This window comes from Suricata suricatta, chromosome 7 (assembly GCF_006229205.1).
Source record: "Suricata suricatta isolate VVHF042 chromosome 7, meerkat_22Aug2017_6uvM2_HiC, whole genome shotgun sequence".
NCBI classification, from domain to species: Eukaryota; Metazoa; Chordata; class Mammalia; order Carnivora; family Herpestidae; genus Suricata; species Suricata suricatta.
In genome coordinates this window covers 116,446,333-116,461,021 of record NC_043706.1, presented here as the reverse complement: position 1 = coordinate 116,461,021, position 14,689 = coordinate 116,446,333, and positions in this window count along the sequence as shown.

Below are 14,689 nucleotides of genomic sequence, written 5' to 3'. Positions count from 1 at the left end.
TGGCTCAGTGGGTTGAACATCTGACTGGCTCATGTCATGATCTCACGTTATGTGGGTTTGAGTCCTGTGTCAGGGTCTGTGCTGATAGCTCAGAGCCTGGAACCTGTGTTAGATTCTGTCTCTTTCTCTCCCTCCCCCCCCCGCTCTCTCTGTCCCTCTCCTGCTTGTGTTCTCTCTCTCTCAAAAATAAATAAACATTAAAAAACATTAAAAAAAATGAACCATGTGAAAAATGAAACATGGCCAGTGACTAGAGAATGACTTATCTGCAATGGGTCATTATTCTGTAGAGCTGGTTCTCTGTTACTTTTTTTCTGTCACCCATAGTGCAGTGTAATGAGGTAAGCTAGGTGGACTCTGGCGTTCATGCCTGCTAAGCACAGCTGTCCAGGGGTTGGGTCCATTGCCACGATAGTCAAGGACAGAAGTCTCCTGATGGAGAACTCATCCAATAGAAATTACTGCCCAGCACAGCAAGCTTGGCTAATGTCCTGAATGTGCATTAATTTTTATCAGAGAGATCTTTCATTCTAGCTCCACTGTGACAACTACTCCCATGGGGTTGAAGGTGGGAAGATCTCAAGGAAATGATTACAGGTTCTCTTTTAGAAGACTCTGGGCACTGCTCTGTTGCATAACTAACAATGTGCAATAAAAAAAAGAAGTGTTGTGGGTTTTTTGCTTAGAATTGGGCTAAACATAATCCTTGAATCATGACAAATACACATCATTGTCTATATGAGGCAATTATCTAAACTAATAAATTAATCAATTATTTTTATAATGTAGCAATCACCCATGAACCTACTACCTCATAACTTTCATCTAGCCAATGGTCCTCTACAGTCTTATTCATTGCTTCTTCCCTTGTGAGAGAGGCACATCCTAAATTCTGTATCCATTAATCTCTTGCTCGCCCTTTTTATATTTTTTCAGCTAATCCCTACATATTGCTGAATAACATAACTTTTAATTTTTTAGTTTATTTTATATGAAAGGGTATCAGCCTCAGATCATCTTTCAGGTTCATCCATATTGTTGTATGTTCATCTTCTTTTGTTTAATATCCCGTTGTGTGACTCACTATATCACAGGTTGTCCCTCTGCTCTCTTGTTGATAGGCATTTGAACTGTTTCCAGATTTTTGTTATTTCAAACCATGAACAGTCTTGTATATGTCTGCTGGTAAACATGTTTAGAATTTCTCCTGAGTATATGCTTAGGAATGAAAATGCTGGATTGCAAGGTATGAGAATGTTTAACTTAAGGAGCTTATTCCAAAACCTTCTCCAAATAGTTTTGCTGATTTACATTCCCACCAGTAATATTTAAGACATGCTTTGTAGATATATCTTCTTCAACACAAGGTGCTATCAGACTTTTCAACTGTTCCCAATCGAATAGGTGTAAAACAATATTTAATTGTTGCATTGAATTTTTATTTCCCTGAAATAAAGTTGAACATCCATTCATGTATTTATTGGCCATAGGAGTTTTCTCTTTTGTAAAGTGATTGCTCATGTCTTTTATCTGTTTTTCTATTGGATTGTTTCTGCTTTTCTACTGGCTTATTGACCTCCTTTATATATTTTTGATACTAATCCTCTGTTGGTTGTGTATGTTTCAAGTAGCTTCTCTCAGTTTTTAATTTGTCTTCTCATTCTATTTAAGGGAATTTTAATTCATAAATGTCTTAATTTCAATTCTTTAATTTTAATTAGATCAAATATATGCCTTTTTTGGCTTTAGAAAGTTAGTATGTTGTGCGTATTATATCCTTTCTGACAATAAAACTACTTATATTTCCTACTAAGTTTTCTAAAGATTTGAATTTTACATTTAGAGAGAGCTGTTTTCTTTCACTTCAAAGCAGAAGTTAATATCAGTTCCTTAAGATCCAGGGGAATTGAGAACAGTGTCTATTGAATCAGACAGTATGTAGCAAAAAGAGCGGCAGATCCTGACAAATCTAAGATTCTCAGTAGTGGGGCGCCTGGGTGGCTCAGTTGGTTAAGCCTCTGACTTTAGCTCAGGTCAGATCTCACGTTCGTGGGTTCGAGCCCTGCGTCAGGCTCTGTGCTGACAGCTAGCTCAGAGCCTGGAGCCTGCTTCAGGTTCTGTGTCTCCTTCTCTCTCTGCCCCTCCCCCTCTCATGCTCTGTCTCTCTCTGTATCAAAAATAAATAAAAAACATTAAAAAAAATGAGATACTCAGTAGAGGTAAAGGTGCCCTGTGATTCCAGGCAATGAGGCCCTGGCTAGGAGTAGAAGGAAGTGTACCCGCATTCAGTAACTTACCAATTTTCCAACCAGACCCGATTATGTATACCTGGGGACTCCCCAAATAGCCAGCTGATCATTAATAGGCCTGCGCCTTTATTGGAAGGAAGAAAGTAACAGTGAACCATATTATTACCCAAGACCACTGAGGAAAAACTGAATTACATTAACTTCAGAGACATTTGTCTGTTTCTCTGAGTTCAAGCATTCAAGTCCAATTTTTCTGTTCAGGGCATTTCAAAATGGTAAACTTCTTTGACGTGTTTCTCTCTGTTACAAATGCTCCGACTATGCATTGTTGTAATAAGAAGAGTTTTATAGGCATCTGTGGGAAAATAAAAAATTCTGGCTATTTGCTAGAAGTCACTCTTTCCTTATTCACTTTTTCCCTGTTAGGCATGTCCCAATTCTTGCTACATACGTCATTTTTTTTTCCATTTCTTCCTCTGCTTTCAGTGACACGTGAGGCACTGGGGACAACAGGAAGAGTTGTGAAACCCGTTGCATGTTAGTGAGGCAGGGCCAGTGGCCACCCCCGTTGCTTGCAGATTGCCATCCACACTCATTATCTTGCAAGGACCACTTGTGATTCAAGTTGCAACAGGTGCCTCTGAGTGGGCTCTAGCTTCCTGCTACAGGATCCGTTTCTGTTATACTTTGGACAATAGTCATGGACACTAGCACCTGGAACTATAAAGAACAGTGAGTAGGGTACAATTAAATATCCCTAGACTTTACAATAGCATTTATATGACAACTTCCTGTCAAATAAAAGACTGTCCATGACATCCTTATAAAGGCAAAAGCTCTTGGCTACTTGCTAGCCTTCCCAAGCTGGCATTTGAATCACGTACTATGCCTTTGATCTGTGGGACATTTAGTAGTGATTGTTGCTGGCCTCTAGAAATTCATATGCTTTGGGGAAATTTGGTACTAAAGACATAATTTAACTATGTAAAAACGTCCTAGAAGTTTGATTATAAATATAATACTGGAAATAAATTGGTTGACGAGTTTTAGCACAAAGGCAGTAGAAAAACTTAAAGGCAATAAGTAAATCTTTAAGCAGCGATTAGGCAATAAAATGGCATTATTATTCTATTTCTATTGATCTGGCATTAACTCAAAAGCTTCCAAATCCAAAACTAAAGTGAAGGTAATTTCTCCAGCAAAGATTTAGCCCTTCGGCCAGGATCTTACAGAGTAAGAAAAATATTTAACCAAGATAGAAATGACGAGATGTTCAGCATCATTGGTGGTCAAGGAAAGGCAAATTCAAACCACAACAAATACTATTTTATACTTAGGTGATTGGCAAAAACTTTAGAGTCTGATATTATCAAGTAATGGAAATGACAAGGATCAACAGATCCTCAGTGCTTGCAGTGGGAGCGCACAGCAGGGCATTCTCTTTGGAAAATGGTTTGACATTATCTCTTCTAGTTGAACAGCATGTTCCTCAGCAATTCTACTCCTGGGGGGGGTGTATGTACTCTAGAGAAGCTGACATATCAATATACACGAGCTATGTATTTTAAAAAGTGTAACTGCATTGTTTATCACAGCAAAATCTGGGCTGCAAGCCCAAGCACCCACCAATAACACTGTAGAATGATGAATATCACGTGATGAATGTTGGACATGAGTCAAAGGTAGGGAACTACAGAGACATGAAATAACACAGATGAATCAAAGTTAAAAACAACCGAACTAAAAATATATGTCTGTAAGGAGTACATATAGATTCCATAATATTACTTTAAAAGGAACCGAGGGATTCATGATCACAGGATGCAGAAAAACATTTATCTCACATCTGTGGAGTGTGGGGCAGGGCTACTGGAGACTGTGGAACTGGATGGAGTTGGCATCAAGGTTCTGGCTTTTGTTTTGGGGGGATTCATCTCCCAGTGCTTATGACATTTGTTAGAGCCAAAACTAACAAAGACAGGCTCTGCCTGGTTAGTAATAGGGTGATCATGGTTAATTCCAGTCTCTCTATCTGAAGTCTATTGTTGAAAAAGAAAATTTTTTTTATTTCTGAGTTTATGTAATGAATAGACAGTGACAAGTTTGAATTCTGAAGTCTGACTCTGTCCCTCACTGGCTGTATGATCTTAAACAAGTCACCTAGCCACTTAGTGCCTCGGCTGTCTCATCTGAAGAATGGGGATATATTTGTGTTCTCCCAGTAACATCATGATGAGAATTTATCAGGATCACACTTGTAAAATGTAATGAATTTAGCTTAGTGCCTGGGACAGGTTAAGTACTCAAAACGTGTTGGCTGACAGTATCACTAAGAGTAGTAACAGTAGTTACATATTATTTGAACTGACAAGTTTACAAATGCAGCTTCTCCTTTATTTGTGTCCCAATCTGTAAGTCTTTCTGGCTATCTGAGTCACCGTACTCCATTTTCCTTCTTCAATCGTAGTTTAGGCTTGGGTGCTCCCCCAGGTCAACTTTGGAGAAGAAAGATTCTTCCCTGTTTGAACTGTACATCTCTTCTTTTGGCTTTTTGCTGTCACTAAATGGGCAGTCTCTGTGGGAATGGAATTAGCCAAGAAATCTTTGACTATATTAAGGTGCTGGCAGATGCCTGCAATTTCTTATTTAGGCACGTTGGGTAACTGGAGAACTGACAAGATGGGAAGGATGATATGGCTTTTGGCAATCTGAGTGTGGAAGATAAAAGTTTGCTGGTTGAAATGATCTTTCTGTGGATATAATACTTTTAAAAACTTGAAGGAGCTCATATAAAGAACAAAATGTATCTCTTCTATATTTTTCTCTATGCCCATCATAAGCAACGTTAAGTAGAAACTGGATTTTTCATCTAGTGATATAGCATTGATCTAAAGAGTTTAGTAGATAATATTCTTTCCGGTAACAGTTAAATTGTAGATTAAAGGCAATTCATTCATAATAGAATTATGTAATTCTAACTATACAATTATATAAAATACAAATAACATTTCTCTACTGAAGTTCTAATTCATGTACAGAATAGGATACTATTTACCTTCTTTATTAGTTTGAAGTTCCCAAGTAGAAAAAAATCATATGGCCAAATGAAAAGGAACAAAAAATTATATATGTATTTTTTAAAAATCAGTTTTTTCAGTTGCTGGACTTTTATTGTTCCATTTAAAAAAAACTGCACTAAGCTAAAAGATAACAGTTTGCTCTTCCTGAAAAAGGTGAGTAAAAGAACTTCTGAACTGCCGTAAAAAAATAAACCATGTTTCATAGCGATTTTTCCATTTATTTGTGAAAATCCCCCGTTAAGTTACTTCAAAAGAAACTTTGGGAGACCTCTGCCCTTGGCTGCGCGCAGTTTCCATTGAAAGTCCATCAGTGATGCTTAAGGAACTGTGGCACACGGAAGATGTATTCTGAGATTGGATGGAGATGGGAAAACGTCCCGATTTTCAGAAAGGGAAAGAAGTTCAGACCCCACAGACTGCAAAATGGAAAATTTGATGTGACTTCTGACAAAACGTTGGAAAAGATTGTCATCATGAGCCCGTAGAAAGGGAAGAGGTGAAAGGGAAGAGGTGATCATTTAAGTCTGAGTGAGGCGGATAAGAACTCCAGTGACAGACCTCATTTCCTTTTGATAGGGCCACGGGGCTGGCAGAGAAGCAACTCAGGTCTCTCCATGACTCTGCAACTCTGTGGGAGGGCAAACGTATTGGAACCCAAAATAGCTTGAGAGCATAGAACAATGGGCCAAATCTAACAAGATAAAGCATTAAAGGGAGATATACAAAGGCTGCCCTTAGTTCCAGAAAATTAGCAACACAAACACAGAAGGGGTGGGCAGGTTGTGAGGCCAAAGGATAGGGTTTTCCTTTTATCCTCTGCACAGGTATCCTTGGCTGAGGGCATGAGTAGGGGCTGTGTCCATCCAGAGAGGGCGCTGTTTCTTAATTTGCAAAAAAGTACCATAGAACATAAAGGTGAATACTAGAAAAAGTACAAGTTAGGGATTTTTATTAACAATGCAGTCAGCGAATTACTGCTATAGTGTGATCAGCCAGAATTGGGAAGGGCAGTTCTTGAAATACCATGGCCAGAACAAGCGTGGTCAGTGTCCAAGGTGAGCCATATATATTGAGAGTAGAGAAAGGGATGGTGCTAAATTGGAACATAACTAGAAGAGAGAGGTGAGAACTCTGCAAGCCATTATCTCTGAGAAATAGTAAAGAGAAGAATGTTTAATTTGAAGTAGGGAAGACTTAGGGTGCCATGATGGATTCTCTGCTGTCAAATTAAGCATGAGCACAGGACACTGGGAAGTAGGGCATCAAGGACCCAAAGGAAATTAAAGAAATTGGCTTTTGAGATTGCAAAGAAACAATAACATTTTTCATTGTAAGACAACTTTGAGCTAATTTTTTCTCTTATTTTAGAATTCAGTGTTTCAAATTTTTGAATTACAAATTACTTGAATGGCAGAAAGCACCATAATCTTTTTAATGCTTAAGGGTTCTAAAGTCTTAACCAAGAACATACAAGACATAAAACTTTCCATCAATTTGATCCTAAGGTTGTAAGAAAAAGCAATTTCTCTTAAGAAAGAGGAAAACAGTAAAGAACCCCAGAAATAGAGAAGTTGCATTCCAACTCATCATGCAGGAATTGGGAATGTATTCAATATTTCCTTTCTCCTTCTGAGTGGTTTACTTGCTCCATGAATCCCCATTTCTGCCTGGTGTGTCCCTAGCTAGCTGGGTGTTAGGACATAGCATTGTGAGGTTTGGTCTAGAACTAGATAGCTTTTAAAGGTTGAATTTCAATATAAGCAGATCATCCTGCAGCTGTTTTTTGGCCATCAACTTTACTGAAAACTGCAGCCACCTTTACTGAATATGTTCAGAGCAACAAGTGAACATCAGAGGATGGGTGGATGAGTTAATACTTACCTTTCCTGCCTGAGAAGCAGTGCAAAGCCGCATTCTCCATATAATTGTTGGGTAACTGCAACATCTTGTGCTGATTCTGCATCACAAAGAGACAATCATCCGGAAGTGATTGCCCTTTACTATCCTTTTGATTGCGTCTTGGGCTGTTTTTTGCAAAAATATCGAACACACATTTCCTGATGCTGTATATACGTGGATATATGCAGATATATCCACATGTAATGAACTGATAGAGAATTTTATTTTCTTTGTTTACATCCTTCTTCTGTTTATTCTCAGGGGGAAGATAGCACCACTGGTAAGAAGGCAATGAATGGTACAGTCAAAAACACCCCAAGCTCTCCATGCCCCAAATATGCTCCCACCTTCCCATCTTCCCCATGAACTACTTAACTTTTAAATCTCATTGTGCTCTCCTGCTGAAGTCATGGAGAGATGGGTCATAAGGCAAACTTATGTGGAATACTCTTATCCTAGTGAAGCAAGACAACATACAGGAAAAACAGCCTTGAAGGAGATGAAAAGTCACAAGAGGGCTGTCTGAGGATTCATGTGGATAAAGAAATAGGCTGTCACACCCACCTAGTTTTGATAATTATAATTGCATTTCTCTACAGTGGCCTTCTTAACGTGTGGAGGCATCTGGAATATTGCTCAGATTTTACATGAGTTACGATCACAGTCTCAACAGTCTGAACTCCTTGCTGTTGGCCAAAGATCAGGGAGAACAGAACAGGATCACTGGAACTTGCTCCATCAGTGGAGCAAAGTCAAAGTAGGGGGAATTTTGAGAAGATACATTCCTCCAAAGTCAGGTGTATTGTATAATAGAACAGCGGGGGTGGGTGGTGATGTGTTTTAGGCACAGCATTCTCCATTGTTGATCGATTGCATTCAGAATCAGTAATGTTCTATGCCAGTTCATGCTGAGCATACATTTACTGTGTAAGGGGAGTGAATCACTCGTATTTTGTACCCAAGGGATATATTGTTAAGTAACACGAACCTTGACCTTCATCCCTGAATAATCTAAGTAGAACTTCTGTAACAGTTCTGCCTCTAGACCCACATACAGAGTTATATAGCTTTGCTCCTTGAGCCTCTTTGTCTGTGGTTATTAATCTGAGTCATTGCTGTGGTACTTCCTCAACATGGACATTGTGTAGAGCTCTGCACGATGAAGGCGGTGTTTTACATGTCTTGGATTCTTTGTTCCAGGGCTGATCAGTAGCCTTTTGAGGCATGGGCATGTTGCAATAAAAATCTCTGAATGTTTGGAAAAGAGACCACATGAGGAAGCATTTGAGGGGGAGTTCGAAGGAGTGGCAGCAGCAGAAGAAACAAAGTAGGGCAGGAATCTGCACGGAGAGGTTCTCAGTTGATAGACATGAGTGGATAAGCTCAGACAATTCAGTGTGATTTCTGTATTTCTGGAGCAAAGTCATTCAGGGGTTTAGGAGCATTCCAAGCTTTCTTTATCAATTGGGTCAAATACACACATTCTTTCCACTTAAGGAAACTGTGTTTATACCTAAGGTTCTGAAAGGCAAGTCAGATTTCTTCCACTTAAGGAAATATGCCTCATAATTGCTATATTTCTCTAGTTACATCAATGTTTACTAAAATTCCTTCCAAGATGATGGGTCAGACTGCAAAAACTTGGAGAAATCATCCACTCTGTGACAAGTTGCTCCTTCAAAGAGAGATGTTTTTACTTGGGATTTAAGTTTCTGATCAAAATGCCTATAAGAGACAAAGATGGAGCTATATATGTATATAAAATACATATATGTTTATATATATATGAAGAATATATATGTGTATATATGTATGTGTGTGTGTATACACACACACACACATACCCATGTATGAATACAAATACTAGAGTAGTAGCTGAAAATGTATGGACCAGAAAGAAATATTTGAGATACTTGAAAATGCATTAACTGCCAGCCTCAACTTTTTTTCGGTCTTTCCCTGCACACTAACATAATAAATTAGGGTAGACTTTAAATGATCCTATTTTGTATTCATTCTTTGTTGAGAAGGCCCTGAGATTGAGAGAAGGGAAGGAGAAAGTACAAGTCCTCTGTGCAAAACTCAAGGAAGGAGAGGACAATGGAACTGACCCTGTTCCACATTTCAGACAAAATCACAGCCTCATAGTTCAGCTTGCTCCTAGGCACAAGAAGGCAGAGGGGCTCAGTGAAGGAGGAAAGAAAGGATGGGCAGAATGGTAAGGTGCGAGGGAGCACTTCCCAGAGATCATTGCTCTAAGTCCCCTCCACACTGTGCACCACGATTACTGTGAATCCCTTTGCTATTACTAGTCACAACCAGGAGGTTGTTAGGTCACCAAATGTTTGAGTCTGGACCTAAGCAAAGATAGGGAGTTTCTGTTCAAAGACTCACCTTTTACGATAAGACTTCATATAACTATCAAATATCCATGTGAAATATCAAAAAGCAATCAGTAAATTTCTGTGAGATATGTTTTAAATGTATCAGTACAGAGGGATATAAGGTACTCCTTTTTCATGATTGCAAGCCCAGTGGTAAGATAGTAAATCCATGAATCATTCTTTATATTTTCTTTCTTTCCTCCCGCATCAAATATATGACCTCTGTACCAATGTACATCTTAGAGTTATTTCCAGGATCATCCCTCTCTTCCTGCCTCCCACTGCTCTAGTTCAAGTTCTGACCATCTCTCATTCAGACCAGATGGTGGTACCACAAAATAACCATTGAATGTCTACTTTGTGTATTATCCTATGCCAGATGCCCAGGCAGAGTTTAAAAGGATACAAATGGGTGCTGCTTTCATGGGAGTTATGTTTCTTCAAGGAAAACAGAAAGTGGACAACCATTAGACAATCCATCACTAATTAAAATGATGACTAATGCAACAAAGGCTAAATATAGGTGGAGGGGAGCATGCCAAGGTCCTTCAGGAAGGCTTTCTTGAGAGAATAACATGTGAGCTGAGCTTTGAAGGATGGATAGGAATGGAGCCAGTGCAGAAGGAAGCTCCAGACGTGAGGCGGATGTCCCTTTCAGATGTGCCTTCAGCATGGACGGCAGGAGAAGCTAAGGATGCCTGCAGTGAGGACAGTGGCAGGATGAGGCATGGCCAATGAAGAAGGCAGAACTGGAGTCCAGGGAATAGGAACATTGGAAAAAGATTTTGATCTCTTCTAGGATAAAGCACATTCACTTTTTGGAGATCAGCTCTTGTGGGTTCTCGTCTAGACAGCTTTTCTTGTTGCTTTTGCTGCACCCACATCTCTCCCACTGAGTTGTTCAATGACCATAGTCTATTACTGTACACAGTATAATGCACTTATTTGGCCTGTTGTCTCTACCATGCATTTGATGGTGAGCTTCTAGACTCATCTCTATTTAAGTATCTACTAAAGGTTTCCCAATATTCCACCAAATGGAGACACTTTGGGGCCGGTAAACATGTAACTTTAGCTCAGAAAAAAAATCGTGAAAGATAGGAGGAATAATATTTGGTGTTAAGAGTTTTTAAAATTTTAATCTTTAAAATTGTTCAAGAAAGTGTGCATAAGTATTCAGAATTAATTTGTATTTAAGAAAGTATTAATAAGTATTCAGTGTTAAATGGGATATTGACTTTTTAAAAATTATACTCATTCCCTTACTTCTTCCCAATACACATGTATATTTAATAGCAGAGACAGAGAGAGAGAGAGAGAGAGAGAGAGAAAGAGAGAGAGAGAATCCTTAAGAGTATTTAGTGAATTAGGGAATGTCTTTTAAATGTGAGTAAGAAAGTGTACGAAAGATTAGGAAACAGACAAGACCAGGGAACACAAATGTATGAAATGAAAGCCATGACTCTAGCCAAGACTCCCGTGATGGTCCTGCCATGGCCTCAGCCCCTGCCAATGGTTGTCATCATAACAGGCTTCTCCAGTTCTCTTATGTGCTCTCTCTGAGTCTCACTCAACATGGCTTCCTAATGGCCACCACTCACCAGTAGACTTAGAGGAGACCTATTGGCCAGTGAATTGAGAGAGACTGAGGTGGTTATTTAGATACTTTGATGGAACCCTGTGTTTTCTAAGTGCATTAGAAAAGGGTTTCAATTCTAATAACATGGAACTTCTGGACCCCATGTCATAAAGTATGCCATATTTGCCTCTAGGAAAAAATTATAATCAGAGATTACTTTCCTTTTTAAAATGTTAGCATCAAATTTCTACCAGGCTTTCACAAAACTAAAACTCTTATCAATTTTAAACTTGTGTAATCACTTAAATACTGAAATGATTTTTGATGCTCTATAAGTGTTTGCATATAAATCGTTCATTCTGGGTATTTAAAAGGCCCCGAAGTGAGCAGGTCATGATGAGTATAGTTTTACTGCACCATAAATCAGTGTAAAGCAAATATGCTAGCTCTAACAACGTAGGTTAATTATTAAATTCACAAGTTTTTTCTCCCCTCAAAGAGTTGGTTGTTCCTAATATATTTTGAAAACTTCCAAGATGCCTATGAATTAGCATCTTCTTTTTTCCCCCTTCTCATCCATGTTTACTTTGGTAAGCCAAAGCATCCCCGATGATTTCCTGGCCCTTACAACTGGCCATTTTCAAATAGCCTCTCACCACCTTTCTTCTCCCCCACTCCCCATTCTCCTCCTCCTCTTACCCTTCTCCTTCCTCTTCTTCTTCTTTCTTATTTTCATCTATCAGTGGATGAATGAATGAATGAATGAATGAGTAAATAAAAAAACTAAAAATTCAAATGTAGGTTGATTTTAAGAGAAGTCAGATGGATAGCTCTGAAGCAGTTCTTGCCTCTAAAGGCATAATCATTTCCGAATGCCATCTAGTCATCCCTACAGCTAAGTTGGAGCCAGAGCTAGAGACTCTGCTGGGCTCACCCAGTCCTAGGAAGGATTGATGGGCAAATACACTTTATAAGGACAAGATGGATTAACCTGTAGTCTAAGCATGGTTTTGTTGTAAAGAGCAGCAGTATTTTTCAAGAGGTGTGATTTCTACTTATCGGGTTTTTATGACTTAGTCTTTTATAATGAAATATGTCAAATAGACAAAATATATAATGATTAACAAAATTAATTCAGCCTTCCAAAGGCTTTAAGAGACATTTATAATTTTATTGAGGTAGCAAAATAACTAAGCAACTCTTAATCATCTCTGCCCATGGGAAAAATCAATAGCGAGCTTTCAAATTTCTTTTTAGACAATGCAGTAGACTTTATGATATAAATTCTAAAAAGCAGAGGGATACAAAAAAATGATAAGTTCAGGAAAGAGATTGGGAAAGAAGTCATTACCCAGACTCTCTGAACACTGAGTGGTCTGCCTCAGGGCCCATTTCCATTTGGCAAGAATATTTTTTGTCAAATCCTTGACACCACACACACACACAGACACACAGACACACACACACACACACACACACTCACACACACACACACACACACATGCTCATACTCTTCTCAGTATTAATGGATACAAAGTGGCTTTATGAAAATACAGCTTAGCCAGAGCAAGAAAACCATCCAGCTTTCTCAGATATTTTGATTAAGATCTAATGAACAGTGTTAAGTATTTGGGCTGTCCACACTGTCCCCAACCCAAGCAGATGTCTTATGTCATTTAAGTTTTAATCTTGTCCTGTTATAGAAAAACTCGGCTTTATATATATTTCTATTATTAGTTAACTTGATAGCTTTAAGGGTTTCAACAAATTTAGACAAATATGCCTTCCTTTGTACTTTGATGCCATGCTATGCTGCTCATTTGAATATTAAAGACAGGGAATTTGAGTCTCTGCTATGGGAATACATATCTATAACATAATCCCTTCACCTATTCCTTTTTTAAAATGTTTTTCATTTATTTTTGAGAGACAAAGAGAGACAGTGCAAGCAGAGGAGGGTTAGAGAGAGAGGGAGACACAGAATCTGAAGCAGGCCTCAGGCTCTGAGCAAGCTGTCAGCACAGAGACCGACGTGGGACTCGAACCCAGAACCTTATGATCATGACCTGAGTTGAAGCTGGACGCTTAACCGACGGAGCCACCCAGGTGCACCCCCGCCGACTTCACCTATTCCTAAATAGTGTCTAAAAGAGAGTTGGTTATATGTGGACATTTAAATATGTTGCCTCATTGCATAAAACTACAAAATGTCTTAAGTTTCCAACACTTTATAAACAATAAATGGGTAGCTAGCTAATCTTGCAAAAGGTGATTCCTCAGCTAGATTTATTTTAAATTTCCTTCACATACAGGGTAACACACATCCTTATCTGTACCTTTGGAAGACATGGAGTCAACAGTGGTAAGATTTCCCTCTCTGAACAGATTGCTATGCTGTATTGATAGATGCCCCAAGGCTGAAATTCTTTAAAAAATTTTTTTAAAAACTGTTTGAATCCCCAACCTCCACCATCCCCCATATAGCAACTTCTTAAAGGTGCCATTTCAAAAGGAATCCATGACTGTGATGCAATGTTTATTCGTGAGTGTGTTAGGAAAGAAATATATAAAGACAAGGGAAATAATTTACCTTAAAAGATCTTTAAAGAAACTATATTGGGTAGAAAAGTAGGTAATCTATCAACTTATTTCTCTTCCAGTCAAAATCTGTTATTTTTTCCTGTTCTTTCTTAAGCCTGTATTATACTTCTTATCATAGTCAGATTGGAAATACTTTTTTTCAATGCCTCCAAGTCTCTTATTTTTTTTTAACGTTTATTTATTTATTTTGAGAGAAAGAGCAAGAGTGGGGGAGGCACAGCGAGAGAGGCAGAGAGAGAATCCCAAGCAGCCTCTGGGCTGTCAGCACAGAGCCCAAACACAGAGCTCTATGTCAGGAACAGCGAGATCATGACCTGAGCCATCGAGAGTCAGATGCTTAAGCAACTGAGCCACCCAGACACTCCTGGAAATACTTTGTGCGTGTGTGTTTCACTTATTTAACAGTGATTCCTCGGAAAGCGGGACCAGGTTTTGTGTTTCCTTCTCTCCACCTGCAGGATACTCAGTCCATGTAGAGAGTAAATGCTCAGTTATTATCACTAACTTGTATCCAGAGTTTCAGACTTTTGGAGACAATGTCATTTGGTTTTCTATGAAAGACTGGGTTTAGGAGACGGAGATCAGTGCCACAGTGGGAGTCTCTGTGTTCTGAAACATTTTTGTCACCACAGTGTCAATGCAGGAGGGTTGTTGCAAAAGTCTCTTGGCTGAGGGGGCTGAAGTTTCGTCAAGAGACATTTCTCTTCTCAACTCATGTTGGGGCTCATTCCCCAGAAAAGCTCGGTACCACCCTTGGTAGGTGGACCCCAAAGCATCCAGGATCCCAGCCCATCACTGCAGAGGCCGAGGGTATAGATCGAGGCGAGGATGGGAACAAAGAGGTAGAAAGAGGAGAGGAGAAATTCAGCCAGGTGTTAATATTACAACACTAAATCT